Genomic DNA, 17529 nt, shown 5'->3' on the forward strand with positions numbered 1-17529 from the left:
TTGGAGTCACAGTTTTGTTCGTCTTTTTCTATTAGAGTCACAGTTTGGGATGTACCTTTGCATTAGGGCCACGGTTAGGTACGTATTTTGGTATTACGGTTACGGTTCAGTATGTATTTTGGTATTTAGGTCACGATTATCTACAACCTTTGTATAAGGGCCACAGTTTGGTACGTACATTTGTATTATTATCACAGTTCGGTATGTATTTTGGTATTTTGGTCATAATTTGGTACGTACCTTAGTATTAGGGTTACAGTTTGTTACGTATTTTAGGGACACGGTTCAATACGTACTTCTGTGTTCGTGTCAAAATTCGATAGATAATTTGTTATTAGGGTCACAGTTTGGTTCGTCTTTTTGTATTAGGGTCACAGTTCGGGATGTACCTTTGTATTAAGGCAACGGTTAGGTACGTATTTTGGTATTACGGTTACGGTTCAGTACGTATCTTGGTATTACTGTCACAAATATCTACATTTCTTTGCGTAAGTGTCAGTTTGGTACATACATTTGTATTAATATCATAGTTCGGTACATATTTTGGGTCTTAGGTCACGATTTGGTACATACTTTAGTATTAGGGTCACAGTTTGGTGTGTACTTTTGTATTAGAGCTATGGGTCAGTATCTTGGTATTAGGGTCACAAACCATTGTGTACCTCTGTATTCGGGCCACAGTTCAATAGATTATTTGGCATTAGAGTCACAGTTTGGTTCGTCTTTTTGTATTAGGGTCACAGTTGGGGATGTACTTTTGCGTTAGGGCCACGGTTAGGTACGTATTTTGGTATTACGGTTACGGTTCAGTTCGTATTTTGGTATTTAGGTCACGATAATCTACGAACCTTTTTGAAAGGGTCACACTTTGGTACGTATATTTGTATTAATATCACAGTTCGGTATGTATTTTGGTATTTTGGTCATAATTTGGTACGTACCATAGTATTAGGGTTACAGTTTGGTACGTATTTTAGGGACACGGTCCAATACGAACCTTTGTGTTCGGGTCACAGTTCGATAGATAATTTGATATTAGGGTCACAGTTTGGTTCGTCTTTTTCTATTAGGGTCACAGTTCGGGATGTACCTTTGTATTACGGCAACGGTTAGGTACGTATTTTGGTATTACGGTTACGGTTTAGTACGTATCTTGGTATTACTGTCACAAATATCTACATTTCTTTGCACAAGTGTCACAGTTTAGTACATACATTTGTATTAATATCATAGTTCGGTACATATGTGGGTATTTAGGTCACGATTTGGTACATACTTTAGTATTAGGGTCACAGTTTGGTATGTACTTTTGTATTAGAGCTAAGGGTCAGTATCTTGGTAGTAGGGTCACAAACCATTGTGTACGTCTGTATTCGGACCACAATTCGATAGATGATTTGGCAATAGAGTCACAGTTTGGTTCCTCTTTTTGTATTACGGTCACAGTTTGGGATGTACCTTTGTATTAGGGCTACGGTTAGGTACGTATTTTGGTTTTACGGTTATGGTTTAGTACGTATTTTGGGATTAAGGTCATGATTATCTACGTAAGTGTCACAGTTTGGTACATACCTTTGTGTCAAGATCATAGTTCGGTACGTAGTTCGGTATTTAGGTCACAATTTGGTACATACCTTAGTTTTAAGGTTACAGTTCGTCTTTTTGTATTAGGGTCAGAGTTCGGGATGTACTTTTGTGTTAGGGCCACGGTTAGGTACGTATTTTGGTATCACGGTTACGGTTCAATACATATTTTGGTATTAAGGTACTTTTGTATAAGAGTCACAGTATGGTGTGTATCTTTGTATTAGGACCACAAGTCAGTATGTATATTTTGGTATTTAAGTCATGATTTGGTACATATATTAATATTGGGGTTACAGTTTGGTACGTCTTTTAGGCACACGGTCCAACAATTTGTCATTCGGGTCACGGTGTGGTTCGTCCTTTTGTATTAGGGTCACAGTTTGGGAAGTACCTTTGTATTAGGGCAACGGTTAGGTACGTATTTTGGTACTACGGTTACGGTTCAGTACATATCTTGGTATTACTATCACGATTATCTACAAATGTATAGACCTTTCCATAAGGGTCACAGTTTGATACATACCTTTGTATTAACATCACAGTTTGGTACATATTTTGGTATTTAGGTCAAGATTTGGTACATACTTTAGTATTAGGGTCACAGTTTGGTATGTACTTTTGTATTAGAGCTATGGGTCAGTATCTTGGTATTAGGGTCACAAACCATTATGTACGTCTGTATTCGGGCCACAGTTCAATAGATTATTTGGCATTAGAGTCACAGTTTGGTTCGTCTTTTTGTATTGGGGTCACAGTTCGGGATGTACCTTTGCATTAGGGCCACGGTTAGGTACGTATTTTGGTTTTACGGTTACGGTTCAGTTCGTATTTTGGTAGTTAGGTCACGATTAGCTACAGACTTCTGTATAAGGGTCACAGTTTGGGATGTGCCTGTGCATTAGGGCCACGGTTAGGTACGTATTTTAGTATTACGGTTACGGTTCACTACGTATTTTGGTATTTAGGTCACGATTATCTACAAACCTTTTTGAAAGGGTCACACTTTGGTACGTACATTTGTATTAATATCACAGTTCGGTATGTATTTTGTTCCTAATTTGGTACCTACCTTAGTATTAGGGTTTTAGTTTGGTACGTATTTTAGGGACACAGTCTAATACGTACCTCTGTTCAATAGATAATTTGGCATTAGAGTCACAGTTTGGTTTGTCTTTTTGTATTAGGGTCACAGTTCGGGATGTACCTTTGCATTAGGGCCACGGTTAGGTACGTATTTTGGTTTTACGGTTACGGCTCAGTACGTATTTTGGTAGTTAGGTCACGATTAGCTACGTACATTTGTATAAGGGTCACAGTTTGGTACGTATATTTGTATTAATATCACAGTTCGGTATGTGTTTTGGTATTTTGGTCATAATTTGGTACATACCATAGTTTGGTACGTATTTTCGGGACACGCTCCAATACGTACCTTTGTGTTCGGGTCACAGTTCGATAGATAATTTGATATTAGGGTCACAGTTTGGTTCGTCTTTTTGTATTAGGGTCACAGTTCGGGATGTACCTTTGTATTAGGGCAACGGTTAGGTACGTATTTTGGTTTTACAGTTACGGTTCAGTACGTATCTTGGTATTACTGTCACAAATATCTACATTTCTTTGCACAAGTGTCACAGTTTGGTACATACATTTGCATTTATATCATAGTTCGGTACATATTTTGGTATTTAGGTCACGATTTGGTACATACTTTAGTATTAGGGTCACAGTTTAGTATGTACTTTTGTATTAGAGCTGTGGGTCGGTATCTTGGTATTAGGGTCACAAACCATTATGTTCGTCTGTATTCGGGCCACAGTTCAATAGATTATTTGGCATTAGAGTCAGTTTGGTTCGTCTTTTTGTATTAGAGTCACAGTTCGGCATGTACCTTTGTATTAGGGCCACGGTTAGGTACGTATTTTGGTTTTACAGTTACGGTTCAGTACGTATTTCGGTAGTTAGGTCACGATTATCTACGAACCTTTTTGAAAGGGTCACACTTTGGTACGTACATTTGTATTAATATCACAGTTCGGTATGTATTTTGGTCATAATTTGGTACCTACCTTAGTATTAGGGTTTTAGTTTGGTATGTATTTTAGGGACACAGTACAATATCTACCTTAGTTCAATACATAATTTGGTATTAGAGTAACAGTTTGGTTTGTCTTTTTGTATTAGGGTCAAAGTTTGGGATGTACCCTTGTATTAGGGCCACGGTTAGGTATGTATTTTGGTATTACGGTTACGGTTCAGTACGTATTTTGGTATTTAGGTCACGATGATCTACGTACCTTTTTGAAAGGGTTACACTTTGGTGCGTACATTTGTATTAATATCACAGTTCGGTATGTATTTTGGTATTTTGGTCATAATTTGGTACCTACCTTAGTACTAGGGTTTTAGTTTGGTACGTATTTTAGAGTCACAGTTTGGTTTGTCTTTTTGTATTAGGGTCAAAGTTCGGGATGTACCCTTGTATTAGGGCCACGGTTAGGTACATATTTTGGTTTTACGGTTACGGTTCAGTACGTATTTTGGTATTAAGGTAACAATTATCCGTTTGGTACGTACATTTGTATTAATATCACAGTTCGGTATTTAGGTCACAATTTGGTACGTATTTTAGGGACACGGTCCAATAATTTGTCATTCGGGTCACGGTCTGGTTCGTCCTTTTGTATTAGGGTCACAGTTTGGAACGTACCTTTGTATCAGAGTCACGGCTGGGTACCTATTTTGGTATTTGGGTCACGGTGCGTACCTTTGCATCAGGGTCACGGGTGTGTAGGTATTAGAGCCACGGTCTGTTATGTACTTTGGTATTAGGGAGGAGAATAAAAATAAAATAAACTTCTTAACATTTATATTCCAGTACTAAACCGGGTTGAACATGTTTTATCAGCCTCTTTAAAAGAATGTGAATGGAGAATTGTTATGTAACACAAATATAATCCATACTTTATTAAATGGCACTAATGTGAATTATACTTACACATTTATTTTTTAAATATTTTGCATATCTGAATGTTGACCAGGCGTCCAGTCCCGTCCAAACTTGGTAAAATAGTGCGCGTGCGCGTGGACAGGTGGGTCCGGGCTTCGCGCCACTCGTCACACGCGCGCACAGCTGGAGCGCGCCAATCGGCTTGCACCGCCCTCCCGAGCTCGCGCCGCCGGGAGGACCCGCTCCGAGAGCAGACGCCGCTCAGCATCAGGACCAGACGGGCGCCCCTCCGGGATGCGGCCACGCTTCGGACGGCTCCAAAGTGGACCCAGGTCGAGACAGGACATCAACTCCAGAGGCCGAAGAGGAGGAGGACGACGACCGCGAGGACGAGGAGGAGTTAGGCGGAAAGCGGGCGCTCGTCGAAGCGCTATACGGAGCTTCGCCGCGGAGCCAGCGCGGACCGTCCCCGGGTTTCGCGACGACATCGCCCGGCGCTGCGCTCACCGGAGATCGCACGTGCCTCGGCGGGTGCTGACGTGGAGGTGAGTGGCGCGGGCTCGATACTCAGGTGAGGTCACGTGGACGGAAAAGGTTGGCGGTTTTGAAAAATCAGCCGCAACTTTCAACTCCGCGCCATCGTGGTCGGAATGTGAAACATTTCTGCGCTCCAAAATATGGAATTAATCCTTATCGCCAGCAATTTATTACAAGTAAAAAAAAAAAATCAAAAAAAAAATCACTTCATACAAACTAGTTTTTAAACATTGATATGTATGATGTGTATTAAAAGAGGCGACGTCACTCATTCGAACCTGTAATACTTAAATAATAACGATGAAGTAATTGGGCTGCAGTAAAACAAGTCTCAAAAATATCCAAGAAACAAACTCATAATGAAACATTGCATTGTGGCCTCTTCATTAGGTACACACATGCAGCCAGATCCACTCATTTTGTGTTCATGTACTTTTGATTGACGTGATGAGAGGTGTGTGTGTGCGCGTACACACACATACATACATACATACATACATACATAAATACATACAGACAGACAGACAGGCAGACATAAATACATCCATCCATCCATCCATCCATACATACATGCATACATACAGAAATACATACATACATAAATATATACATACATACATACATACATGCATACATACAGAAATACATACATACATACAGACAGACAGACAGACAGACAGCCACACATACATACATACATCATACATACATATGTATGTATGTACCTATGGACTTACATACCTATGTATGTACATACAGACATACATACATACATACATATATACATACAGACTTACATATGTATGTATGTACATACAGACATACATACATACAGACTTACATACATATGTATGTACACACAGACATACACACGTATGTATGTGCATACATACATACATACGTATGTATGTGCATACACACATACATACATAAATACATTCTTACATACAGATATACACACATGCATACATACATACGTACATACATACATACATACATACATGCATACATACATACATAAGTATGTATGTACATACATACTTACATACGTATGTATGTACATACAGACTTACATACGTATGCATGTACATACATACATACATACATACTGTACATATATACAGACAGACAGACAGACAAACAAAAATACATACCTACATACATACATACATACATACACATACATATATACATGCATACATACATACATACATATATATATATATACATACATACATATATACATACATACATACATACATACATACATACATACATACACACATACATATATATATATATATATATATATATATATATATATATATATATATATATATATATATATATATGCATGCGCTTCCCTCTAAACTTCTTAAACTTGACCTTTTTTTTCGCCTGTTTTCAGCAAGTTTAGCAGTTAGCTTAGCGATTAGCGTGCCTGCCCCTGGCTCTCATTGTGTAACATGTTTAGCCTTTCCTTCAGTGATACACCTACTTGATAATGGTACTTAAGCTACTAAAACATGTTATTTTCTGTAATGGAGGTGGTTATTAGTATTATTAATTTAGTCGAGCGGCTCCACACTGTGTACGGAGACACACAATGAGCTGCTAGTCGCTTGTCAGCAGGGGGTGTAAAAAGAAATCGTGTCAGCCGGAGGGGATCTGTCTTGAGATCGACATTGAAGGGCTTTAGTCGGCAATGTCAGTCAGGTGCCTTTTCATGAAACCTGGACGATATTGATCCGTGGCCGATCGATCAGATGCACGTCCCTTTTTTTTTTCTTCATCATTTTGAAGAGGACCTTTTTTTTCTTTATTTGGTCTCATTACATTGTGTTCCTAATGTTTTGGCCGCTGAGTAATACATCGTCAACACGTAACAATAACTTGTTGTAGTAGTTTAAGCACTAGTTGCAGTAGTACTGTAGTAAGAGTAGTAGTTCCAGTAGTGGTAGTAGACATAGTAATAGTAGTAGTAGTTTCAGGGCTGGTTGCAGTAGTACTGTAGTAGCAGTAGTAGTACTGCAGTATTAGTACTGTAGTAGTAGAAGTAGTAATACTGTAGTAGTAGTAGTAGTGTAGTCATATCACTGCAGTAGCAGCACTGTAGCAATAGAAGTATTAATACTGTAGTCGTATTACTGTACTCGTTGTTGCAGTACTACTACCATTAGTAGTGGTAGACACAGTAATAGTGAGTCACAGAAGTCGTAATAGTAGCAGTAGTAGTGTAGTAGTTCTAGGAAAAGTAGTCCTAGCATTAATAGTTGTAGTTGTAGTAATAGTAGTCACAATAGTAATATAGTTGTATTACTAGTGTTAGTAGTAGTAGTAATAGTTTCAGTAGTAGTATTAGTACCAAGAGTGTTGTAGCAGAAGCAGTAGTACTGTAGTAGTAGTGGTGGTAGTATTACTGTATTAGTTGCAGTTGTAGTCAGAGTAGTAGCAGCAGTAGTAGTAGGACTGTACTTGTTGTAATGTAGTAGTTGTAGTAGCAATAGTAGTCATAGTATAAATAGTTGTGATAGTAGAAGTAGTTTTCACAAAAGTAGTAGTAGTACTACTACTAGCAGTAGTACTCACTATGGTAGTAGAGTCAGCAGCAGTAGGACCATAGTAGTAATAGTAATACGGTAGTAGTGGTAGTCAGAGTAGTAGTAGTAGTAGTCAAAATAGTTGTAGTCAGAGTAGTAGTAGCAATAGTAGTTGTATTGTACTTGTTTTAATAGTAGTAGCAATAGTAGTTCCAGCATAAATAATTGTAATAGTAGCAGTAGAAGTTACAAAAGTTGTATTAGTAGTACTAGTACTAGTAGTAGTCACTCTACGAGTAGTTGCAGTAGCAGCAGCAGTAGCACCATAGTAGTAATAGTAATACTGTAGTGGTGGTAATTGGAGTTGTAGTAGTAGTCAAAATAGTTGTAGTCAGAGTAGTAGTAGCAATAGTAGTAGTAGTAGTACTGTACTTCTTGTAACAGTAGTAGCAATAGTAGTTCCAGTATAAGTAGTTGTAGTAGTAGCAGTAGTAGTCACAAAAGTAGTAGTAGTAGTACCAGTACTAGTAGTAGTCACTGTACTAGTAGTTGCAGTAGCAACAGCAGTAGCACAATAGTAGTAATAGTAATACTAAAGTAGTGGTAGTCGGAGTAGTAGTAGTAGTCAAAATAGTTGTAGTCAGAGTAGTTGTAGCAGTAGTAGTAGTAGTACTGTACTTCTTGTAATAGTAGTACCAATAGTAGTTCCAGTATAAATAGCTGTGATAGTAGCAGTAGTAGTCACAAAAGTAGTAGTAGTACTACTACTAGCAGTAGTAATCGCTGTGGTAGTAGTTGCAGCAGCAGTAGGACAATAGACTACTATGGTAATAGTAATACTGTAGTAGTGGTAGTCAGAGTAGTAGTAGTAGTCAAAATAGTTGTAGTCAGAGTAGTTGTAGTAGCAGTAGTAGTTGTATTGTACTTGTTGTAATAGTAGTAGCAATAGTAGTTCCAGCATAAATAGTTGTAATAGTTGCAGTAGTCGTCACAAAAATAGTAGTAGTAGTACTAGTAGTGGTAGTAGTCACTGTACAAGTAGTTGCAGTAGCAGCAGCAGTAGCACTATTGTAGTAATAGTAATACTGTCGTAGTGGTAGTCGGAGTAGTAGTAGTAGTCAAAATAGTTGTAGTCATAGTAGTTGTAGCAGTAGTAGTAGTACTGTACTTCTTGTAATAGTAGTAGCAATAGTAGTTCCAGTATAACTAGTTGTGATAGTAGCAGTAGTAGTCACAAAAGTAGTAGTAGTAGTACCAGTAGTAGTTGTTGTCACTGTACTAGTAGTTGCAGTAGTAGCACCATAGTAGTAGTAGTAGTAATAGCAGTAGTAGTAGTGGTAGTAGTAGTACTGTAGTAGTAGCAGTAGTCAGAGTAGTAGTAGCACCAGTCATAGCCATATTAATAAGTAGTATAGCAGCAGTAGTATTAGTAAATAAATAAATGGGTTGTACTTGTATAGCGCTTTTCTACCTTCAAGGTACTCAAAGCGCTTTGACACTACTTCCACATTTACCCATTCACACACACATTCACACACTGATGGAGGGAGCTGCCATGCAAGGCGCCAACCAGCACCCATCAGGAGCAAGGGTGAAGTGTCTTGCTCAGGACACAACGGACGTGACGAGGTTGGTTCTAGGTGGGATTTGAACCAGTGACCCTCGGGTTGCGCACGGCCACTCTTCCACTGCGCCACGCCGTCCCTAGTAGTAATAATAGTAGCAATAGTAGTATAGCAATAATAGTAGTTACAATAGTAATAATACTATCATTAGTAGCACTATTATAATAATACTAGTAGTCGTAGTAGATGTAGCATTAACAGTGGTATAGTAAAAGTAGTCAGAATAGCAGGAATCATAGTAATAGTGTTAGTAGCGATACAAGTAGTAGTAGACGTAGTTGTGGTAGTAGTAGTACTAGTAGTAGCAGCTTTGGTAGTAGTTCTTATAGTAGTAGTACTACTAGTAGTATCAGCAGTAGTAGTAGTTGATGTAGTAGTAGTCAGAGTAGTAGTAGTTCTTATAGTAGTAGATGTAGTAGTTGTAGAAGTAGTAGTAAAAGATTTAGAAGTAGTTGAATAAGTAGTAGTAGTAGTAGTAGTACATAAAGAAGTAGATTAGTACTTGTAGTATTACTAATAATCATAGTAATAGTAGCCGTAGTAGTAGTTGTAGTTCTTATAATACTAGTGGTAGTAGTAGATTATATTCAATTAGTTTAGATAGTACTTTATTTATTCCTTCAGGAGAGTTCCTTCTGGAAAATTTAAATTTTCAGCACAATCCCATTCAAGATAGTAGCACTAGTAGAAGTAGTAACTGTAAAAATAGTAGTAGTAGTAGATAAAGAAGTAGTTGTATTATTACTAGTACTAATACTAATCATCATAGTAATAGTAGCTGTAGTAGTAGATGTAGTTCTTATAGTACTAGTTGTAGTAGTAGATGTAGTTCTCATAGTACTAGTTGTAGTAGTAGTAGTAGTTCTTTTACTAGTAGTAGTAGTAATAGTAGTAGTAGTAACTGTAGAAAAAGTACTAGTAGATACAGAATTATTTGTAGTAGTAGTAGTAGCTGTAGTAGTATTTGATATAGAAGTAGTTGTAGTACTGCAATGAGGTGGCGACTTGTCCAGGGTGTACGCCGCCTTCCGCCCGATTGTAACTGAGATAGGCACCAGCGCCCCCCACAACCCCAAAGGGAATAAGCGGTAGAATATGGATGGATGGAAGTAGTTGTAGTAGTAGTAGTAGCTGTAGAAGTAGTCGTATTAGTAGTAATAGTTTTCATCATAGTAATAGTAGCTGTAGTAGTAGTTGTAGTAGTAGTAGTAGTAGTAGTAGTTCTAATAGTAGTACTATTAGTTCTTATAGTATAACTATTATTATAAATAGTAGGTAGTAGTATTTCTGGGAGCGTCCAGACATGACCATGTGTAAGGTGGACATGAGAGTCCAGCAGTGACATCATCAAGGTCAGGTATTGCATCATCGTGAGGGCAGGGGGTTTGGCCCATGTGAAAGATGTGAAAGACCCCCCCTCCCCCCCTCACGCCCATTACTTCCCGCTCCCGGTCCACAAGGGTCACCGAGGTCAAGTCTGCTTCTTGTTACCAGAAAGATTTTAGTGATGTACACAAAATGACCTCATCACTGGCAGGCCTCTGATTGGACGTCATCCTGCTGATGATGCAACATCTCTCAATGGGAAAATGTGAGGTGGCCAAAAAATAACAGCTTCTTGCTCCAATGTCAGACACAAGAATACGCAAGTACATGATAAGGTGTTGGGGGGCGTGAGACTACAACACAAAAGTATACATGAGTACAAGATAAGGTGTCAGGAGAAGGTGAGACTACAACACACAAGTATACATAAGTATAAGATAAGGTGTCGGGGGGGTTGAGACTATAACACACAAGTATACATAAGTATAAGATAAAGTGTCGAGGGGGCGTGAGAATACAACACACAAGTATACATTAGTATACGATAAGGTGTCGGGAGGTGTTAGAAAACAATACACAAGTATACATAGGTATACAATAAGGTGTCAGGGTGTGTGAGAAAACAATACCCAAGTATACATAAGTATACGATAAGGTGTCGAGGGGGCGTGAGAAAACGATACACAAGTATACATAAGTATACGATAAGGTGTCAGGGGGTGTGAGAAAACAATACCCAAGTATACATAAGTATACGATAAGGTGTCGAGGGGGCGTGAGAAAACCATACGCACGTCTACTTAAGTATACGATAAGGTGTCGGGGGGGGGTGAGAATATACACAAGTATACGGAAGTATACAATAAAGTGCTAGGGAGGCAAGAGAAAAGAATTCCCTGCTCTTCAGGGGCTTTAAATATCCCCTGAAGAGCAGGGAAACCTGTGAAACAGGCTTGTAGAGATGAAATATCCTCTGTGTTTTTTCCTGACCTAACGTATATATATATATATATATATATATATATATATATATATATATATATATATATATATATATATATATATATATATATATATAGATACACACATATATTTAACATGTATATATATATATATATATATATATATATATATATATATACACATAAATATACATATACATATATATATATATATATATATATATATATATATATATAGATACACACATATATTTAACATGTATATACATATACACACATAAATATACATATATAATATAATATAATACATATATACATATATAATATAATATAATATAATATAATATAAATATACATATATAATATGTATATATGTATACATATATACATATATATACATATATATGTATATATGTATACATAAGTATGTGTACACAGGTGATAATGTTGGAGTCTGTTTTGTTGTTAAAACACATATTTAGAAGGTAATAAACAGTTTTTTGGTGCTCTAGCTTTGAAAGTATTTGATTTATGAATAAAAATCCCTACTATGCCAGGTCAGGTCTCAAAGCAATAAACGGCCAAAAACAAGCGATTACCCTGTTAGCATTGTTTTTGTACTGTGTTGTACTCAAATGAGGAGTTTCTTTGACGGCTGGAAGTTAGGTCAGGGCTCTAGTTTAGAAAACCTGCTCTGTGCGCAGAGAACAAAAATCGAGTTGGAAGCGTTAATTTCTCCCCCCAAAAAATGTGTCATTAGGACGAAGAACGAAGCATTTCCGATTCACTTATTCATTATTTTTCAGCTCCAGAGGAAAGGTCTAAATATCTCCTGCTAAATAAAACACTTCTTGCTGCTGTGCAGCTCAATTAAAATGCAATATGCAATACAAGCCCATATAAACATAAATAGGCCGTAAAAGTCTGATGACACTTATATTAATACTAAAATCCCTTCTCCATGTTCTTTAGCGCACTCATAAAAGTCCAGTTATTTTTTACACGTATTTTACACTCGCAGCTTTCCCTGAGCCTGGTAAAATTAATTGACTTCATGCATGGATTAAAAACAACAATGCTCTTATTTTGAAGGCGTCGTTTTGACGCCACTACATATTAAAGGTAAAGTTAAAGTACCCATGATTGTCACACACGCACACACTAGGTGTGGCGAAATTATTCTCTGCTTTTGACTCATCACCCTTGATCACCCCCTGGGAGGTGAGGGGAGCAGTGAGCAGCAGCGGTGGCCGCGCCCGGGAATCATTTTTGGTGATTTAACCCCCAATTCCAACCCTTGATGCTGAGTGTCAAGCAGGGAGGTAATGGCTCCCATTTTTATATGATCTATTGTTGATTAGTACTGATACAGTGCATATTATTATCCAAACCATCCATCCATTTTCTACCGCTTGTCCCTTTTCGGGGTCGCGGGTGGTGCTGGAGCATATCTCAGCTGCATTCGGATGGAAGGCGGGGTACACCCTGGACAAGTCGCCACCTGATCGTAGGGCATATAATTATATGATCTATTATTGATTAGTACTGATACAGTGCATGTTATTATCCCAACCATCCATTTATTTTCTACCACTTGTCCCTTCTCGGGGTCGCGGGTGGTGCTGGAGCCTATGTCAGCTGCATTCGGGTGGAAGGCGGGGTACACCCCGGACAAGTCGCCACCTGATCGCAGTGCATATTATTATATGATCTATTATTGATTAGTACTGATACAGTGCATATAATTATGTGATGTATTATTGATTAGTACTGATACAGTGCATATTATTATCCATCCATCCATTTTCTACCGCTTATTCCCTACTGGGGTCGCGGGGGGCGCTGGCGCCTATCTCAGCTACAATCGGATGGAAGGCGGGGTACACCCTGGACAAGTCGCCACCTGATCGTAGGGCATATTATTATGTGATCTATTATTGATTAGTACTGGCGCAGTGGAAGAGTGGCCGTGCGCAACCCGAGGGTCCCTGGTTCAAATCCCACCTAGTACCAACCTCGTCACGTCCGTTGTGTCCTGAGCAAGACACTTCACCCTTGCTCCTGATGGGTGCTGGTTAGCGCCTTGCAAGGCAGCTCCCTCCATCAGTGTGTGAATGTGTGTGTGAATGGGTAAATGTGGAAGTAGTGTCAAAGCGCTTTGAGTACCTTGAAGGTAGAAAAGCGCTATACAAGTACAACCCATTTATTTATCATTTACTAATACAGTGCATGTTATTATCCCAACCATCCATTTATTTTCTACCGCTTGTCCCTTCTCGGGGTTGCGGGTGGTGCTGGAGCCTATCTCAGCTGCATTCGTGTGGAAGGCGAAGTACACCCTGGACAAGTCACCACCAGATCGTAGTGCATATTATTATATGATCTATTATTGATTAGTACTGATACAGTGCATATTATTATCCATCCATCTATTTCCTACCGCTTATTCCCTATTGGGGTCGCGGGGGGCGCTGGTAACTATCTCAGCTGCATTCGGGTGGAAGGCGGGGTACACCCCGGACAAGTCGCCACCAGATCGTAGTGCATATTATTATGTCATCTATTATTGATTAGTACTGATACAGTGCATATTATTATCCAAACCATCCATTCATTTTCTACCGCTTGTCCCTTTTCGGTGTCGCGAGTGGTGCTGGAGCCTATCTCAGCTGCATTCGGGTGGAAGGCGGTGTACATCCTGGACAAGTCGCCACCAGATCGTAGTGCATATTATTATATGATCTATTATTGATTAGTACTAATACAGCGAATATTATTATCCCAACCATCCATCCATTTACTACCGCTTGTCTCTTTTCGGGGTCGCGGGTGGTGCTGGAGCCTATCTCAGCTGCATTCGGATGGAAGGCGAAGTACATCCTGGACAAGTCGCCACCTGTTTGCAGTGCATATTATTATATGATCTATTATTGATTAGTACTGATACAGTGCATATTATTATGTGATCTATTATTGATTAGTACTGATACAGTACATATTGATATCCCAACCATCCATTCATTTTCTACCGCTTGTCCCGGAGCCTATCTCAGCTGCATTCGGGTGGAAGGCGGGGTACACCCTGGACAAGTCGCCACCTGATCACAGTGCATATTATTATGTGATCTATTATTGATTAGTACTGATACAGTGCATATTATTATGTGATCTATTATCGATTAGTACTGATACAGTGCATATTATTATGTGATCTATTATCGATTAGTACTGATACAGTGCATATTATTATGTGATCTATTATCGATTAGTACTGATACAGTGCATATTATTACATGATCTATTATTGATCAGTACTGATACAATATCAAAACAACAAGACTTCCTGTCCTTTTCCAAGTGTGTCTTTTCCAAATACCTTCCGCAAAAGGTTAGCTAAATGTCAGCCATAATTGTTGACCTAACTACACATCCGCGCTCGATGAGGTCAAGGTGGTCATGTGACCTATTCCACCTGCCCGGTCGAACGGTGGATGAGCACAAATGTCAGCAGGAGATTACTTCTCATGCTGGATTACTGATTGTAATCTGAGTGGAGCGGACAGGAGGTATGCTAATGAGGCAATCATCTGATTTGCATTTTTGGCTGCTTGCAAAAAAGCGAGTTTAAATAGCAAATTTGTTGAAATTGTTACTAATGTTGATGCTGTTGTTGATGATATTATTTTTTGTTTTCACTACTTTTAGATTGTTCTGTGTCATGTTTGGGTGTTTATTGCTCTTCTCCATGTTGGTGGGTCGGGTATGGTTTTGGAATTGGATTGTATTAATAACCCCGTTTCCATATGAGTTGGGAAATTGTGTTAGATGTAAATATAAACGGAATGCAATGATTTGCAAATCCTTTTCAACCCATATTCAGTTGAATATGCTACAAAGACAACATATTTAATGTTCACACTGATAAACATTTTTTTGTTGTTGCAAATAATCATTAACTTTATAATTTGATGCCAGCAACATGTGACAAAGAAGTTGGGAAAGGTGGCAATAAATACTGGTAAAGTTGAGTAATGCTCATCAAACACTTATTTGGAACATCCCACAGGTGTGCAGGCTAATTGGGAACAGGTAGGTGCCATGATTGGGTATAAAAGCAGCTCCCCATATTTATTGCAGTATACGTGGAATCGGGTTGGGTTAAATGCTTTTGTGGCAGTCTAAATGTGTTTATGGTGGTCAAAATCTATTTTTGTTGGTCAAAATGTATTTGTGGTGGTTGAAATTAATCATTGGTGGTCAAAATCTATTTTTGGCGGTCTAAATTCATTCATGGCAGTATACGTGGAATCATGGTGGGCTAAATATATTTGTGGCAGTCTAAATGTGTTTGTGGTGGTCAACATTTATTATTGGTGGTCAAAATCTATTTGTGGCTGTCTAAACGTCCATCCATCCATTTTCTACCGCTTATTCCCTTTCGGGGTCGCGGGGGGCGCTGGCGCCTATCTCAGCTACAATCGGGCGGAAGGCGGGGTACACCCTGGACAAGTCGCCACCTATTAATGGCAATTTCCATGGAATCATGGCAGGTTAAAGGTGGTGTCCGTGGTGGTCCAATTTTTGTGGTGGGGGTCAAAATCTTAATTTTTTTTTTGGGTGGTCAAAATGTATTTGTGGCAATTTAAATTTGTTTGTTGTGGTCAAATTTTTTTTTTTGGTTGTCAATACGTATTTGTAGTAGTCTAGATTAGTTTGTGGTGGTCAAAATATTATTTGTTGTGGTGAATATGTATTTGTGGCAGTCCAAATTTGTTTGTGGTGGTAAAACTCTACTTCCAGTGGTCAAACTCTACTTCCAGTGGTCAAAATGTATTTGTTGCAGTCTAAATGTGTTTGTGGTGGTCAACATCTGTTTTTGGTGGTCAAAATGTATTTGTGGCAGTCTAAACGTATTCATGGCACTTAACATGGAATTGTGGTGGGCTAATTGTATTTGTGGCAGTCTAAATTTGTTTGTGGTGATCAACATGTATTTTTGGTGGTCAAAATGTATTTGTGGCAGTCCAAATTAATTGTTGGCAGTCTAAATATATATATTTTTTTACTATGTAAATCAACGTATTATGTATCTAATTATATTTGTGGTGGTCTAAATGTATTTGTGGCAGTTGACATTATCATTGGTGGTCAAAATCTATTTGTGGCAATGTAAATGTGTTTGTGGTGGCCAAAGTCCGTTTTTGGTGGTCAAAATGTATTTGTGGCAGTTTAAATGTTTTCGTGGTGATCAAAATTTTTATTTGGTGGTCGAAATGTATTTGTGGCAGTTTAAATAAATTTTTGGGGGTCGAAATATATTACTTACCATGTAAATCAATATATTATTTGTCCAAATGTATTTGTGGCGGTTGAATTCAATCATTGGTGGGCAAAATTTATTTGTGGTTGTCTAAATTAATTCATGGCAATATATGTGGAATCGTGGTGGGTTAAATGTATTTGTGGTGGGCTAAATGTATTTGTGGCAGTCTAAATGTGTTTGTGGTGGTCAACATTTATTTTTGGTGGTCAAAATCAATTTGTGGCGGTCTAGATGTATTTGTGGTGGTTGAAATTTATCATTGGTGGTCAAAATCTATTTGTGGCGGTGTAAACGTTTTAATGGGAATATACGTGGAATCGTGGCGGGCTAAATGTGTCTGTGGTAGTATACATTTGTTGGTGGCGGTCGAAATCTTTTCTTTTTTTTTGATGGTCAAAATGTATTTGTGGCAGTCTAAATTTATTTGTCGAGGTCAAATTGTATTTGTGGCAGTCTAAATTAGTTTGTGGTGGTCAAAATATTATTTGTTGTGGTCAAGATGTATTTGTGGCAGTCCAAACTTGTTTGTGGTGGTCAAAATCTACTTCTGGGGGTCAATATGTATTTGTTGCATTCTAAATGTGTTTGTGGTGGTCAAAATCTTTTTTTGGTGGTCAAATGTATTTTTGCCTGTCCTAATTCATTAGTGACAATCAAAATCAAGAATGTGGTTCTAACC

General features: G+C 38.3%; 1 protein-coding gene across 1 annotated transcript in view; it reads left to right on the forward strand.

Moving 5' to 3' along the window:
- The first annotated feature begins 4734 nt into the window (after positions 1-4734).
- LOC133549224 (alpha-1,3-mannosyl-glycoprotein 4-beta-N-acetylglucosaminyltransferase C-like) overlaps positions 4735-17529 on the forward strand; it is a 244880-nt gene continuing 232085 nt past the window's right edge. The window contains exon 1 of the mRNA XM_061894429.1: positions 4735-5082. The gene's annotated coding sequence lies outside the window, so the exon portion shown is untranslated. The remainder of the gene's footprint in view (positions 5083-17529) is intronic.

This window comes from Nerophis ophidion, linkage group LG03 (assembly GCF_033978795.1).
Source record: "Nerophis ophidion isolate RoL-2023_Sa linkage group LG03, RoL_Noph_v1.0, whole genome shotgun sequence".
Lineage (NCBI taxonomy): Eukaryota > Metazoa > Chordata > Actinopteri > Syngnathiformes > Syngnathidae > Nerophis > Nerophis ophidion.